This window comes from Gossypium hirsutum, chromosome A07 (genome assembly GCF_007990345.1).
Source record: "Gossypium hirsutum isolate 1008001.06 chromosome A07, Gossypium_hirsutum_v2.1, whole genome shotgun sequence".
In the NCBI taxonomy this organism is placed as follows: domain Eukaryota; kingdom Viridiplantae; phylum Streptophyta; class Magnoliopsida; order Malvales; family Malvaceae; genus Gossypium; species Gossypium hirsutum.
The window spans coordinates 399,393-417,331 of record NC_053430.1 but is presented as its reverse complement, the minus strand read 5'-3'; the positions used below and the strand labels follow the sequence as shown (position 1 = coordinate 417,331).

The 17,939-nt window shown below is 32.8% G+C and overlaps 1 long non-coding RNA gene across 6 annotated transcripts; it reads right to left on the bottom strand.

Annotated features, from left to right (window-relative positions):
- Positions 1-7,255: 7,255 nt before the first annotated feature.
- On the bottom strand, positions 7,256-14,119 carry LOC121203113 (uncharacterized). 6 transcript variants are annotated; one of them, XR_005930165.1, is made up of 7 exons: positions 13,822-14,119; positions 13,545-13,657; positions 13,374-13,445; positions 13,204-13,247; positions 12,769-13,118; positions 12,543-12,653; positions 7,256-7,637 (listed from the first exon to the last, which is right to left on the bottom strand). It is a non-coding gene; the product is annotated as an uncharacterized lncRNA (long non-coding RNA). The 6 variants fall into 6 exon arrangements; XR_005930166.1 differs by lacking the exon at positions 7,256-7,637 and adding an exon at positions 8,464-8,954; XR_005930164.1 differs by having other exon boundaries at positions 13,374-13,657; positions 13,822-14,109.
- Between the last annotated feature and the right edge of the window lie 3,820 nt (positions 14,120-17,939).

Genomic DNA, 17,939 nt, shown 5'->3' with positions numbered 1-17,939 from the left:
TCATCAATACGAGGCAAAGGATATTTATTTTTAATTGTTACCTTATTCAGCTGCCTGTAATCTATGCACAGCCTCAATGAACCATCCTTCTTTTTCACAAATAAGACAGGTGCACCCCATGGTGACATACTCGGTCTGATAAACCCTTTGTCTAACAGTTCTTGCAACTGCGCTTTTAACTATCTTAATTCTGCTGGAGCCATTCTATACGGTGTCACTAATATGGGATCTGTTCCTGGAAGCACATCTATCACGAACTCAACTTCTCTATCGGGTGGTAAACCTGGTAATTCTTCAGGAAATACATCCATGAATTCATTTACAACAGATAGTTGCTCTAACTTTGATTTAGAACTTCGAGTATCAAGAATATAGGCTAAATAAGCCTCATTTCCTTTACGCAACAATTTCTGAGCAGACATAAAGGAAATCATTCTAACCATGTCATCCAAATTCCCAGACTCAACCAAAACAATATCTCCTGTTTGACATTTCAAGCTAATTTGTTTTTCTCGGAAATTCACTACCGCGTCATGTTTCATTAACCAGTCCATGCCCAATATAATATCAAATTCACGAAAGGGTAGCAGCATCAAATCAGCGGGGAAATCACAGCCCTTAACTTTCAGTGGACAGTTATGACATATTAAATTAACTACCACACTTTGACCTAACGGATTTGTAACTTGTACATCATAATCAGTAGGCTCAACAAATAAGTTCTTTTCAGATGCTAACATAGTGCAAATATATGAATGAGTAGACCCAGGGTCTATTAAAGCATACACAGGAACATCATAAAGATAGAAAGTACCAGTAATTACATCTGGAGCTGTTGCTTCTTCTCTCGCTCGAATGGCATAAGTACGAGCAGGAGCCCTAACTTCTGATCGGCTAGCAGTATCTTTCATACCCGAACGAGTAGCCCCTGTAGCACTGCTCTGACCAGAGCGTCTTCCTTTTTGAGGAAGAATTTTCTGTTTCTCCCTCTGTTCCACTTCATCTACTTGTAATTGGAGACAATCACGGATAAAGTGATCAGTGGCCCCACATTTATAACAAGCCCCTAACTTACTTCTACATTCACCGGGGTGACTTCTTCCACAATGTTGACACTTAGGCCTTTGGGTATTTTGTAAACTACCCACATGAACAGCAGGTCTGTCAGATGCTTTGTAATCAGATTGTCTTGGCCTACTTTTTCCTGATCTTTCCGGTACTGAAGTGGCTCGACTGAATTCCTCTTTAGATTTCTTCACTGGTAAAGCCGAAAATGACTTAGATGCACTTCTTTTGAAAGATTCTTTACTTCTTCTATCTCGTTGCATCTTTTTATTATATACTTCTTCAAGCTTCTGAGCACGATCTGATAGAACAACAAATTCTCGTATCTCAATGCCCCCTATCATCATTTTAATCTCATCATTAAGCCCTTCTTCAAATCTGATACACATTTCTTCTTCTGTGGGTACTATATCTCGAGCTTATTTGCTCAGATAAACAAATTCTCTTTCATATTCAGCCACTGACTTGTTTCCCTGTCGCAAGTCGAAAAATTCTCTTTTCTTCTTATCCAGATATCTTCTACCGACATATTTCTTCTTAAATTCATTTTGAAAAAATTCCCAAGTGATCTTCTCAGCCGGTACAACAGCTTCTATTGTTTCCCACCAGTTATAAGCTTCTTCTTTCAATAATGACACGGCACATATTAAGTAATCATCTGGTGAGCACGCCATTTGCTTAAAAACCCTCATTATACTTTGTAACCAATATTCAGCTTTAACGGGGTCATCATCTGTTCTTCCCCGAAATTCTTCAGCCCCATGTTTTCTGAGCTTTTCAAATGGAGAACGTTTGCCAGATTCAGTTGTCGGAGGAGGTGGAGGAGCAACCGGGGGTACTACAGATGTTGAGATAGGGGGAGGAGGTTGTGTAGTCTGATTTCTTTCTCGCACATTCTCATTATACCACTGATTCATGAATCCATAAATCATATTTTTGAGTTCTTGTTCTCGCATCAATGAAATCGGAGCTTCACTACTTGTTCCTTGTTCAGAGGTTTGTACTCTGCTATTATCTTCTTCTTGCTTAGTTTGTTCTGGTCTATCTGACATCTTTTCAAATCGAAGATAATCTATAATAAAAACAAGGATTAGATCGGATCATACACAGCACACTATCACAGATTTATATGGCATGTAATTCTAGACACTTTTCACATCATACATATGTCGAGAATCGGCTAAACCGAAGCTCTGATACCAATAAATGTAACGCCCCTTACCTGAGACCGTCGTCGGAGTCGAGCACAAGGCACTACTAAACTTATTTGAGCACTTAATCAAATTTAGATAATTTATATCATACTTTTCAGACAAGCTGTCCAACTGCGTCATAGTTGCTAAAAAAATCATATCTCGAGTTATAAAACTCGAAATCCAAATCCGTAAAATTTCCCCGAATTTAGACTCATATATCTACTTACCAATTTTTTTATATAATTTTTGGTTGGTCCAATTAGTACAGTTTATTAGTTAAATTCTCCCCTATTTCAGGGTTTGGCTACTTTGACCCCTGTGCACTACGAACCAAATTTCTCTCTGTAAAAAATTCGAATGATCATCCCGTTTATTTCTTTTAAAAATAGACCCAACGAGGAATCCATACATATATAGTATGACTCATAATTATTTTTTTGAAATTTTTAATGATTTTTACAAATTAGAACAAGGGAACTCGAAGTCATTCAGACTCTGTCTCACAACAATTTAAATATCTCATAACATAAAATCCAATTGCATGCACCGTTTCCTCTATATGAAACTAGACTCATTAGGCTTTAATCTCATTTTTTTCCAGCCCTTAACTCAATTTCCACAATTTATGGTGAATTTTCAAAGTCAAACTACTGCTACTTACCAAAACTGTTTTAGTACAAATATTGTTAACTAGTTCATAACATCTTTACTTCAATTCATTCAAACTCTATACATGCCATATAAATCTTTAAACATAAAACAAAAACTACCAGAATTGATCTGAATAGTGTGCCCTGTTGTGTTGATCCGATCTACCCACTTCACTTCAAGTCAATCTACATAAAAATATTAAACACACACAAGTAAGCTTATTGAAGCTTAGTAAGCTCATAGGCATATAAACACAAATCATATCAAATATCGTACACAATCATATATCTATTAGTTTAACTATTTCATCCTCCAAATCACAATTTCATTAATAACTCATTGGAATAATTTCCATATGGCTACTCACAATTTAACTCCCTTAGGCCCATTTCTCATTTACTTCATTGTCAAATTAGGGAACAATAAGGGAATTGAGTGCTTCATTATCACATTGCCATAGTAAACTATGGACTTTCACATTGTTACGCATCACACACCGAAGCCATAGCCTTGCCATGGTCTTACACGGTTCACATATCATACCGAAGCCATATCCCAGACATGGTCTTATACGGAATCACATTATCACATTATACCGATGCCATAGCCCAGCTATGGTCTTATACGGAGTCACATTGCACCGATGCCATAGCCCAGCTATGGTCTTAAACGGGCACACTTATCACATATTTTTCGTCAATTCATCAGGGTCACAGAATAGAAGCACTCAAATCCATTGTTCCTACTAATTTGTACTTTTAGTTACACATTATTCATTAGTTAATGCAAATTGATAGTATTCATCAACAATAAAATACTTTAACAATTATAAGATTTTCATATCAAAACATTGAACTTTGCCATATGAACTTACTTGGACTAATTTGCAAAAGTCGTAGAAATTCAGGGACTATTCTTGAATTTTCTCCTTTCCACGATTCAGTTCGTTTTCTTGATCTATAATTATAAAATCATTCCTTCATTAGCATCCATTTCAATTCTATTTCACTTCACAATTTATGCTGTTCAAATTTCAAAATTGCACTTTTACCCCAAAATTTACAATTTTCACAATTTAGTCCCTGCTCAAGTCACCCATCAATTGAACTAATTTTTCTCAATTAACACTTTTTTTATCATTGTAAACTATTTCAAAACCTTCTATATTCTTAATTTCAACAGAAACCTTCAATTCACAACTTTTTCACAATTAGGTCCTAAATATCATTTCCTATCAAAATCACTTAATAAAGCCACCTTAATATGAAATTAGAACTTAAATTTCATAATAATTCATCATAAAATTCCCTTATCCATCCAGGGTAACTTCCAATTTCACCCATAAAATCAAAAACTAATGAATTCTACAAGTGGACCTAATTGTAAAAGTCATAAAAACATAAAAATTATCAAGAAAAGTAATAATTAAACTCACATGATGTTAAAATATGAAAACCAGATTTCTCCAGACCTTCTATGGCGTTTTGGCTGAGAAAATATGAAGAAATGTCTAGATTTTTCAATTACATCATTATTTAACTATTAACTTTTATGCTATTTTCAATTTTGCCCCTTGTTCACATTATTTTCTTGCTTATTTCATACCCAAACCGTCCAGCCATTAACCTTTGGGTCTAATTTCTCTTAAAATCCATATTTTTAAATACTTAAGCTATTTACTCACAATTTAACAAATTTTGCGCTATTTTCAATTTAGTCCTTTTTAATTAATTAGCCATCCAAACGTTAAAATTTTCTAACGAAACTTTAATACTAACTCAATGACACTCCATAAATATTTATAAAAATATTTATAGCTTGATTTTCAACTTTGAGGTCTCGATACCTCATTTTTGACCCGTTTGACCTAATAAATTCTTTTAATTCACTAATTTCACCATTTCACAAATTCTTCTAAATTCTTACTTGACTCATAAATATTAAATTACTATCTTGTTCAATCTTATTTGTCGAATTTAGTGATCTCAAATCACCATTTCCGACACCACTGAAAATTAGGCCGTTACAATATATGAAAAGGATGTTACATGAAACATGAAAATGAATATTAAATAATAAAAATTAATTGAAATTATTCTGAAAATCGCGGTAATGCCTCGTATCCTATCCCGGTCTCAGGTACGGGTATGGGGTATTACAAGAATAAGCTATGAAATTGTGTCAAACTATAAGTTATACATTAATGCAAGTAAATCTCTCTTCATATTTAATATTATATAAAATAAAAATAAAAAAATTATGTCAAAATTTAAATAGATAGATTAAATATTAAATTTCAATATAATAAAAGAACTAAAATGATAATTAGATCAAAAGTCAAAGGCATCAAGATTTGTGGTATCATGAGAAAATTTAGTTAATTCGTGAGTAGTATTTTGCATTGTTGAACACATTCTCTGTTAAGAGGATTAATTTCAATAGGAGCCGAGTGAAACTAGCATGGTTGAAAAATCGAATCCTTTTTATCTCAATTGATACAAATGAAGTTGAAATCAATATCTTACATAATGTATTTGATATGAGGAATGATGATGTAAGATAAGTTGGATAATATGGTTCGTTGCACTAATTTCTAGGCAACTCTGATTTGGTCGAGATCAATAGGGTTCAACAATTTTAACATTAATGAAATAAATAATTGGGTATATGGTGGTTACGATGGTTGTGGTGAATGCCCATCCCTTTCTAGCCATATGCCTTAATATTTGAACAAATTTAGCGGTCATGTGGATAATAATATTTACGAGACAAATCAATCAACATGCATTTAAATACGCTAGTGTTATATATATAGATTTGTATTTAATTAATATAGTTATTATTGTAACCCAATATAATTTTATTTATTGTTAATGTAATTATATTAGTTTAATCTCTTTAAAAATTCTAAAATAATATGTTAATAAAATGATAAAATTATATTTTCACTTTATCCTTGAAAGAAAGGAGTGGAAAAAAAAATTTAGAGTGTGGAACTAAATTATAAAATTTTTAATTTCATATTTGGTTGTTAGTGGTATTGCAATTTTCTTTTTGTAACATAGTGTTTACAGTTCTAGAAGAATTACAAAATACGAAGTAATCATAATGATTATTTTATTTTGAATAATAATTCATCCCCCGTGCATTACTAGGATAAAAATACGTTAAAAACTGCCATCGACTAAGATAATATATTTAATAATTAATTAAATATATTCTTTTTTTTTATTTTAATAACAAAAATCCATAATCCTCCAGGTCAAATTTCATCTTTAACAACCCATTATTGATTAGAGCACTTAATCATTGTTTAATATATCATTAAAGAAATACACAACTTGCATTAGGGTGGTGATGTCACTACACAATTCCTTTTTTCCACTCTTTTTATCTTTAAAATGTTAATTAGTCCACTAATCACAATTATTAATAATTAATTGTAGTTTGGATTATTTGACTTTGCTTCCTTAATCTATGCGAAACATCAATAGGGACAAAACGAATGTCCAAAAATAATCAACGTCCTTACATCTAGAATCTCAAATATAAAGGAAATCAGATTTCTAATTTCATCCACCTCCAATTAATTTCAACATTATAAATAATTTAAATAAAAACAGAATAATTTGAAAGTACCGAACTTTAAAACCAATATTTTGCAAATTGAGTCAGTTAGCACTGTTGTTATTACAATGATAAGGAGGACGTGGGTTCGAATATGTTTAACTTATATTATCCTCTTATTTAAGGATTTGAGTGTTATGGATTATATTAAAATTTGTATAAAAATACACATATTTTAAAGATTAGATTGATGATTGAATCTGTTCAATTGTTGATCTTATAATAATTAAAATAAACAAATAAAAATGTCCATAAAATCATTAAAAGAATTTTAAAAATATTCTATATAAACAAAGTTTAATGGTTGTTGATTTTTTTGTCCCAATTTTTTGTTTTTTACCAATTTTGAGTTGTTCCCTTATAGATCAGTTTAATTTTTTTGTCTAGATCAATATACTGATCAATTTCTAATCCAACCAGTCTAATCTAATTTCAACAACAGTGGTTAAGACTTGAATAACATGGAGACAAATTAAACTAAACTCGAAATGATAAAAAAAAGGTTACAATATGTCATTTGTACATTTCAAAATTTTAGAATTTGGTCTCTATATTTTTATTTTCAAGAATTTAGTCTCTTTACTTTTCAAAATTCAGGTTCAACTGTTAGTATTTTTTTGGTTAAATTTGTTGGTGTGAAAGTTTGAAATTAAAATAGAAAAACTCACTTTGTAGTAACGTAATTAAAAAGAAAAAAGAAAAAAAAAGACTTGTAATGAAAATGAAAGAATAAGGACTAAATTATAAAGCTTTTAAGAGTATAGAGACTTAGAACATATTTTAACCAAAATTAAAAATCTCCACGAACCAAACCAGGTGAGTTGAAATTAAGGTTGTGGTTATATAAGTAGGCCTTAAAATAAGTCATTTTGTAGTTGTGCTCCTCAAACTCCAAAACAACAACCACCACCAAAATCCAAGCAAAGTCGGCCATGGCTGCAACTCCATACTTGGTTTCAAGCTCCAAAAGGAATCTTTGTTGCCGATCTCGGAAACCCAGTTTGAGGAAACGGTGTTCGTCGATGGCAAAGCAGCAGAAAACCCGGTTTTATATCCTCGGACGTTGTGTCTCCATGCTTTTGTGTTGGCATGTTCATTCTATTTCAGATTGAAAAAAAGTAGTTCTTACTGTAAATTATGACCAAAAAGAAAAGCAAAAGCTGTTTCCAGACATGGATTCGACAAAGCTGGGTCTCAAGCTTCAATTGTCATCAAGGTTTCAGGTGAGAAGAAGAAGAAGAAGAAATAGCTGAAATTAAGGATGTCAATGATTTGTATGCTAAAAAGGAAGGAGCAAACTGTAAATAACAATTTTTCTTTTTCTTTTTCTTTTTCCTCAGAAACCCTTCTTTTTATTTTTACGAACCACTGTTAAATTACTGTAAACACAGAGAATCTCTACAATTCGAACTTCTGAGTTATAAGATGAAAACCTTTAGCTAATGCTCCAATAACAAAGACATTGTTTTCTATTTTCTTTTGATTATTACAAGTAAATAATGTTAACTTCAATAGCAAATATTTTTACTTTTCTCTTTTCAATTCTTTATCAATTCTATTTATGTTCAAATTTTTTATTAAATCCCAATAATCCCTTCACTTTCTTAGTGAGTCCCAAAGTTAGGTTACAGGAAAATTCAATTAATAATTTGGACTCTAATACCCCCAAAAGATAGATTTCCTATTGACCCAAAAAAATAGATTGGCCCAACTAAAGTTTTGCATCATATTATCCATATTCGCCTACGCTTAATCTGCCCTTTGGAAATACTTGCTGACTGTAGTTATCGTTCGGAGTTAGAAAGAAAAAGGCTGAGTTATCAGTTTAAACTTAAATACTTATTCGAATTTTAAAGAAATTAAATAAAAATATTAGACTCGAGTTTATACAAAAATATATATATGAATTAGTCTCGAGCCCAACTTCACTTAACATATTTTATAAATTTGTAATATATTATATTATTATGTAATTTACAATATATAATATATAAAAATTAAACCTATAATGTAATTTTTTTTACATTAAAAAATGTTCAGTTGTTTGTATGTAAATTTCTAATAAATGAAAATAATATATAAAAGTATTAAATATTTAAAAAAAAATATTTAGTCTGCCGCTTTGGCACGCTTCTCTATCTGTCGCTTTTGACATGATTTAGTCTTGATCTCTGGTTTTTTTCTGTCTTCTTTTCTTCTTTCTTTGTGTCTTCTGGTATTCTGTCGATTTGTCTTTTAGTTTGGAGGGTTTAGTTTCTTTTTATTGGATGGATAGAGGAATAGTCGACTTAAATCTGAATGATGGTGATGGTGAAGATGAGGCGTTTTCTTTACCGGTTGACTCTGAAGAACAAAACGCACTGTATGATTTCTGTTTGGTAGGGTGTTATCTTACGGCTAGCGTGGTGAATTTTCCTGCAATGAGAAACACTATGGCTAACATTTGGCATCAATTAGAGGGTGTGCAAATTTCAGATCTCGGGGAGAAACGTTTTCTTTTTAAGTTTTTTAATGAGGTGGATATTTCTCGAGTTATTTCAGGCGCTCCTTGGACTTTCAATAATCACCTTTTGGTTTTCCATCGACCGGTGGAGGGTGAAGACCCTATGGCTGTCCCTTTGGTGTTTTCAGACTGGTGGATTCAGGTTCATGATCTTCCTCCGGGCTTCTTTAGAGATTCTATGGCAGTTCAATTTGGAAATTTTATTGGAAAATTTCTGGAATATGACACGAAGCAACTATCCACTGGGTATATGAATTATATGCTGATTAGGGCTCAACTTGATGTTCGAAACTCTTTACCACGGCGAAAGAAAATTAAGATCTCAGAGTCCAAGTTTACTTATGCAAAGTTTAAGTATGAAAGATCAACTCTTTAATGTTTTTTATGTGGACGTCTGGGTCATGAAGATAATTTCTGTCCAATGAGATTACAATATGTAATGCATGAATTAGAGATCGGTTGGGATCTATCATTGAGAGCTCAAGGGAGAAAGGCTTCCATTGTCAACAGCATTTGGTTGAAGGGGGAAGGAGACAACAATTTTTTTGGAAAGTCTAGATTTGGCCAATCTTCTAGTCACCAATCAAACCAAAATAAGGGGAGAGAATCTAGAGGAAATTTCAATTTCCCTCTTGGAATAAATTTAGAAGGTACCAAATTGAATGAGTATCAGCAAGGAAATAATTCCCATCATAATGGAGATAATGACTTGGATCGTGAAAAAGGTCAACTTTCTGGCCTTGCACATTATGGTGTCATTCAAATGACTACTCCAAGTGGACTGGGTCGTTTACAGGAGAAAGGGGTGTCATGTATGGATTGTGAGCTAGAGGATGAACCTTTTCTCAATTATGATGGAAAAAAAAGGCAAAGATCTAATTCTTTGATCTCTAATGTTTCTAACACTCAAGATTCATTGGAGGTTGCTGGGAAGAACTTTTCTCATCCTAAACAGATATCGGCGGCTGCCATTGGGCAAGCCAACCGAAGGCAATGAAAATTATATGCTGGAACGTTCGCAGATTGGAGCAGTTAAAAGACTTCAGAGTATGCTGAAGATTTATCGTCCCCAAATTGTCTTATTTACGGAGACTAAATTGAGTGCTACAAAAAAGGAGTTTGTTAGAAAAAATTTTGGTTTCGTTAATGGTGTTGATGTCTAGGCTAATGGGTCTAATGGAGGATTAAGCCTTGGATGGAATGGGAATTACTTAGTCAATTTGCAGAGCTTCTCAAAGAATCATATTGATGTTGAGATTCAAGAATAAAATTTTCGATGGCGGTTTACAGGGTTCTATGAGGCTCGTATTAAAGCTTTCCGTAAGACTTTGGAAGCTTGTGAATTGAAAGATTTAGGCTTTTCGAGAGCTTGGTTCACATGGGAAAGAGGTAGAACTGTTGAGAGAAATATTAAGGAACGCATCGATAGAGGGGTTGCTAATGATGGTTGGTTTCAACAATTCCCACAGTATTCCTTGAGATATCTTCCACATTCTTTCTCCGATCATTGTCCTTTGCTCATTGATACGGAGGATGTTGGAATAGGTAGGCAATCCAATAGATTTCGTTCGGAAGTCTGGTGGGTTTTGGAAGAGTCATGTGAAGCGGAGATAAGAAAGTTATGGGAAGGCAGTTTTGGATCTTTTTTATTCTGAATGGAAACATTGGCCACTGGGTTGAGATATTGGGGCAATAAGATTAAGACCAAAAGAGGGAGGGAAGTGAAAAGGTTGAATAGGAGATTGGTTGAGCTAAATTGTGAGGAGATTTCAGAGGAGAACTTGGGGGAAATAGTCGAGGTCAAACTTCATTTAAATATGGAGATGGATAAGGAGGAAAAGTATTGGGAGCAACGTCCAAGAGCAAATTGGTTGAAAATGGGGGACAAGAATACTTCTTTTTTTCATAAATTTACTTCCCAAAGAAGACGTGCTAATCAACTCAAAGCTTTGCAAAGAAGGGATGGTTCTCTTGCTTCAGATGGTAGGGAGATGGAATGCATCGCTCGTGGGTACTTTTCGAATCTTTTAGCCTCTAGAGGAATTGGGGATTTGGGACATATCCTATCCAGAGTACATTCGTGCGTATCAGATCAAATGAACCAAAGTTTGTTGGCCACTTAGAAGGAGAACGAAATAGTTCAGCGTTGAAGGGCATGGGACCTACAAAAGCTTCGGGAGCTGATGGCTTACCAGCAATTTTCTACCAGAAATTCTGGCACATTGGTAAGGACGTTTGCATATATTGTTTAAACACTCTGAATAACAGGAAATCTGTGGAGGATATAAACAAAACACAAATAGTTCTAATTCCCAAGATTGTCAGTCCTAGCAATCTTAAGAGTTTTCGTCCCATTAGTCTATGCACTGTTATTTATAAGATCATTGCGAAAACTGTTGCTAATCGGCTTCAAAAGGTTTTACATGCGTGACCGATGATGTGCTTATGGCATATGAGGTGCTTCATTCATTTAAAGACAAAAGATACAGGAAAAAGAGATTCATGGCTTTAAAACTCGATATGAGCAAGGGCTATGATCGAGTGGAATGGAATTTCATTAAAAGCATAATGTTAAAAATGGGATTCGACAAACGGTTTATTGAGTTTATTATCTGTTGTGTTAATTTTGTTCAGTATTCTATTCTAATTAATGGGGCAGAAGGTTTAAGTTTCAAACCTTCTAGGGGCTTGCGTCTAGGGGATCCTTTAAGTCCCTATCTCTTATTGTTTTATGGAGAAGGGCTTTCTGCGCTAATGAGGTTGGCAAGTCAGGATAAAAAGATTTATGCAGCTAATGTTTCCACATTGGCCCCACCTATAACTCATCTGATGTTTGCTGATGACTGTATCCCGCTCGGAGTTGTATCAAATCAGGGGATTAATGTGCGGAAAGAAATTCTTGGAGTGTGAGTCTTGTTCGTGTCAGTGCGCTAATCATTAAAAATCTACGGTCTTTTTCAGCACAAATGTGAAGGATTAAGACAAGAGTAGGGTGTTTCAGGCGCTTAATGTTCGTTGCTCGACTGATCCAGAAAGTTATCTTGGACTTTCTAATGTGGTGGGTCTTTCCAAAGTGGTGGGTCGTAAGAAGAAAATGGCTTTTCAAAAGTTGAAAGATCGTTTGCAGCAGAAAATAACTGGAGTATTAGGCATATTTCACAAGGAGGTAGAGAGGTTTTTATCAAGGCTGTCTTACAGTCTATTCCCACGTATTCGATGGCTTGTTTCCTTTTATCGAAATCGCTTTGTGTGGAACTGGAAAATATTATGAGCTCATTTTGATGGAGGAATAATCATAATAGGCGGGGGATGCACTGGTGTAATTGGAAATCCTTATGTGCGCCTAAGGAGGAAGGTGGTATCAGATTTCGTTAATATTGCTTTATTGGATAAACAAGGTTGGCGCCTGTTAAATAATCCTAATTCTTTACTAGCGCGTACTTTGAAAGCTCGGTATTTTAAAGATGGGGATTTTTTAAACTCCAGTTTAGGAAGGCTACCTTCTTTTACTTGGCAGAGTATCTGGGCCGCGAGGGGCCTCCTCTTGAAAGGTTTGGGTTGGCGGATTGACAATGGTCAGAAAGCTTCCATTTGGGATGATGTTTGGATACCTGGAGATGATAATCTCAGAATTCAGAATATGAATAATAATCAGAGTCTCATCAAAGTTGCAGATCTTATTGATGCAAGTTCGAAAACTTGAAAGTCTGATCTGATCAGTTTTACCTTTGATGAACAGACTGCAAAAAGGATCCTCTGTATTCCTCTTCCTTTGTTTGAGCATGAAGACACTCTTGTATGGCGGGGTAAGTTGTCAGGAGAATTCTTGGTCCGAAGTGGTCAGACTTCTTTTACAAGAAGGTCGGGATCAATTACATTCAGATCACAAGCAAATTTACAAGAAATTATGGAAAATGAATCTACCCTCGAAAATCAAAATTACAATATGGAGAAACTTTGTAACTATATGCCTAGTTTTAGTAATCTTCATTATCTCAGAATGATGGCTTCCCCCATGTGTAGAAGGTGTCTAACAGGAGCTGAAACAAGGGAGCATATTTTCTAGGCATGTCCTCCTGCAAAAGATACATGGGAACATTTACATATGGCATGGGCTAGATTGGATGACAATTCAGTATTTACAGATTGGTTGAAAAATACCTTTGAGAGTAGACCCATGGCTTTCTATAGAATGATTGTCTGCGCTTTATGGGTGTTATGGATGGATCGGAACAAATTCATTTATGAGGGGGTAAACCAAACTGGCAGTCAGATTGCAAGTTTTGTGCAAGCATATTTAAAGGAACTTGATGATCTAAAAAGTGCTATACCTGGAAGACGGATCTGTGTTGACAGATGGTCTGCGCCGATAGGATCCAGATTGAAAGTGAACTTTGACGTAGCTTTCAACAACCACACCAAAGAGTCGTGCTCTGGGTTAGTGATTTGTAACAGTAAAGCAGAGATTATCTGTTGTAAAACGGAGATGAACTTGAACATACCGTCTGTTTTTTCTGCAGAAGCAGTAGCGTGTCTTCAGGCACTGAAGCTGGGGTTACAGCTTGGGTGGAGGGAGATTGAGGTTGAAGGTGATTCTCGAAGGATCATCAGGAAACTGCAAGAGAAAACGTATGATAGATCGGAAATTTCTGGGTATATCAAAGATGCTCAGTATCTCTGCTGTCAATTAATCTTTGTGTTTTTCTTTTCACAAACAGGGAGGCTAACAGAGTTGCCCATTGTTTAGCACAAGGACTCAAGAAAAGAGAATCTACTTACCTGACAAATATGGTACCTGCTGGTGCGGTGGAGGCGATGGCTGAAGACAGGAGGAGGATGGAGGTCGTGGGTGAGGTTTGGGGAAGAAGAGATGAAGAAGTTGGAGAAAGTTTTCTGCAATTTTGATTTTGCTGAGAGTTCCAATGGGTTTTGATCTTTCAATGTGCATCGGGGTAATGAAGAGGTTTTGATGGGATTGATATGAGGCTAATTAAGTTTTCTGATGGCTTTTTGTTTCCCCATGCGTTTCTTGTTGATTTTTTCAAAAAGGGTTTTAATTACTGGAGTACAGCTGGAGAAGATGTTTCTAGAGATCCCCTTTTTTTGCTATTTGCTGGATCTTGGTTGTTGGGTTGTTTTTTCTTTCGGTGTTTGTTTTCGTTTTTTTGGTTTTGGTTTTTGTGGGCTTTTCTTTGTTTGTAAGTTTGGACTGGTCTTTTATGACCTATGTCATTTTGGTTTTGCTTTTGGGTTGGTCTATTATAATAAAATCCAGCGAATTTTTCTTCAAAAAAAAATAAAAAATAATATGGATAGTTTAAAATAAATTTGGGTTAACTATTTATAAATATGAGTAGATTTGGACAATATTTTAAACTCATACTTTAAGCAAAACCGAACTTGAATGTATAAAATGTATTAATATTATACTCAAGTTTAACTCAAGTTCTACATCACCCAACCTATAACCCTTGATATTCCCCATTTGTCTATTTCTTGAATTTTTGTAGCTTATTAACCATTGAATTATAAATTTTTAGGGTTAAATCAAATTTTAAGCAATGAATTTGACAATTATTTCTATATTAGAGCTTGAGATTTTTTATATGAAGGCTTAGACTTTTTTTTTGTCCAAATTAGGACATAAATTTGGCAATTGCTCCCACATTAGGACTTGAACTTTATTTTGTCCAAGTTAGTCCATAATGTTTCCTTAAAACCCATAAAGTTCATGCCTTAATGTGGTAACAATTGTCAAGTATAGGCTCCAATACAAGAACAATTGCAAAGTTCAAGGACTAACCTGGACAAAAAAAAAATTAAGCTCCAATGTGGGAAAACTTGCCTAGTTTAAGTCTTAATGTGGGAACAATTACCAAGTTTAAGGTTTAACTTAGAAAAAAAATCATGCCCCAATATGAGAATAATTGCAGTTCAAGCCCCAAATAGTGATTTAACCCTAATTTTTAAAACGAAGAAGTAACTTAATTTAATTTTTAAGGTAAACTATACTATTAATCGCTAAACTATGATGAGTTTTCGTTTTGGTCACTTAACTAAAAAAAGTTACAATTTGGTCATTAAATTATTTCAAAAGTTTTTTTTTATTTCAATCACTAAACTATTCAATAATTTTTGTTTAAGTTACTGGGCTATTAAGGTTTTTTTTTTAAAGTTCCATCAACGAGCTTTAAGCGACGATTTGGCGATCAGTATGGTAGACCTATGTCAATGAATAGAAAAACATACATTAGATCCAAATTGATCTAACATTCAGGGCACGTTTGGTTCGCTGTATTGGATTAGAGGCGTATTGGATTAGAGATGTATTGGGATTAGAGGTGTATTGGATTAGAGGTGTAATAGCTAATCCACTGTTTGGTTGAATGTAATGGAATAGAGGCGTAATAGTAATCTTGTGTTTGGTTGAATGGAATAGAGGTGTAATAGCATAATGGAAAAAACTAAAATGACTAGAATACCCTTAGCATAAATTTGTTTTGGTAAATGATTATTGTTATTGTTATTTAAATTATAATAAGATTATTATTATCAATAATAAATAATTTAATCATATTTAAACATAATTATTATTAACTATATTTTAATTAAAATATATAATTTAATAAAATTCTTAATAATTAATATTCTTATATTAATTTACTGAAATCATAATATATGATACTGTAAAATATAAATTAACATAATTATTATTAAATATATTTTAATTAAAATATATAATTTAATAAAATTCTTAATAATTAATATTCTTATATTAATTTACTGAAATCATAATATATGATACTGTAAAATATAAATTAACATAATTATTATTAAATATATTTTAATTAAAATATATAATTTAATGAAATTCTTAATAATTAATATTCTTATATTAATTTACTGAAATCATAATATATGATACTGTAAAATATAAATTAACATAATTATTATTAAATATATTTTAATTAAACTATATAATTTAATAAAATTCTTAATAATTAATATTCTTATATTAATTTACTCAAATCATAATATATGATACTGTAAAATATAAATTAACATAATTATTATTAAATATATTTTAATTAAATATATAATTTAATGAAATTCTTAATAATTAATATTCTTATATTAATTTACTGAAATCATAATATATGATACTGTAAAATATAAATTAACATAATTATTATTAAATATATTTTAATTAAACTATATAATTTAATAAAATTCTTAATAATTAATATTCTTATATTAATTTACTCAAATCATAATATATGATACTGTAAAATATAAATTAACATAATTATTATTAAATATATTTTAATTAAACTATATAATTTAATAAAATTCTTAATAATTAATATTCTTATATTAATTTACTCAAATCATAATATATGATACTGTAAAATATAAATTAACATAATTATTATTAAATATATTTTAATTAAACTATATAATTTAATAAAATTCTTAATAATTAATATTCTTATATTAATTTACTCAAATCATAATATATGATACTGTAAAATATAAATTAACATAATTATTATTAAATATATAACTTGAAAATTATATTCTACATAAACATAATTAACTTATACTAAGAAAAAGTTAGATGAAAATGAAATTGTACATCATAATCAATATGTTCAAAAGTTTTACAACATCAAAAGTTTGAACATTGATATTTAATGGTGAGAAAGAAATCTTCTGACCCATTCCAATCGGGCAACAGAAGGTAAACTGAAGAAAACGATCATTTGAGTTGGATGATCGGGAATTTTACTCAAAGCATCATACCGCTGATCGTCGGTTAAACCTTCAATTGACCATAAGGCTGAATATAAATTTGAAGCTTTCTCTTCCATCTTTTCTTCAGACTTCTGCTGAACTACCACATCGGAGGCAATACTCATACTGATTCTATCGCCAACGGCCTGGATTTTTTCCCCCAACAAGGTGGCAGCCTCCTCAAATGAAGCATACACATTATCACGAGCATCATATTTCTTTTTTCTCTTGTTTGAAGATGAGGAACCCCCTTGATCTCTATCTCCTCGCGGATCCATACCGGAAACATCCATGTCGTCTAAAGAGACGTCAGCTTCGCAGTCATAGAATGTGTTTCTCTCTTTATTCATATCTGTAGTACGATCATCCTCAGCATGTATTTCTTCAAGAACATCAGCAGCTGTTTGAGCGTCTTTCCCAGTCGCCCGATCTCTTGCGTATATGGCAGTAAGCTGGTTGTAGTAAGGGAAAGAACGATGTCTGAACTGAGAGGCTTCTTTGTGACTCTGAAAAAAACGAGGAAATCATATTAGTTATAAGTTTTGTAAAAAAGCAAATAAATACTTGAAATACATTTTACCTTAACATAGGATTCCCAAACTGCATCTTCAGCAACAACGAGCTGCCTATGCTCGTCCCAACCAAAACTGCTGTTGTTTTGACCATTAAGCATGTCGTAGACGACTGACCATTCCCTTTTTAAGCACCTAATCCGAGATTCAATATTTGGTCTCGCCTTCAACATTGCTCCTGGTAAAGCCTTTTCTAGCATTTTCTCTAGCTCGTTCAAATAACCGGCTTTGAATCCGGTATCAGCATTAAATGTTCCTACATTGTGCAAATCCACCATGCAAGAAACCAAGGCTGCATCCTCTTCTGGAACCCATTTTCTCTTGCTTCCTCGAGAAGCTTGAGAAGAAGCACCCGTTGGTGGAACACCTGACATATTGTTCTTAAGAAAAAAAAAACAAATTAACATTATTTACTATTTTGAATATCATGAATCAAAAGGTGAACAATTTATAATATTATATCGGTAGTTCAATACTAAATTTAAATTTATAACACATGCTGAATGAAAAGATAATTAAATTACAATTCAA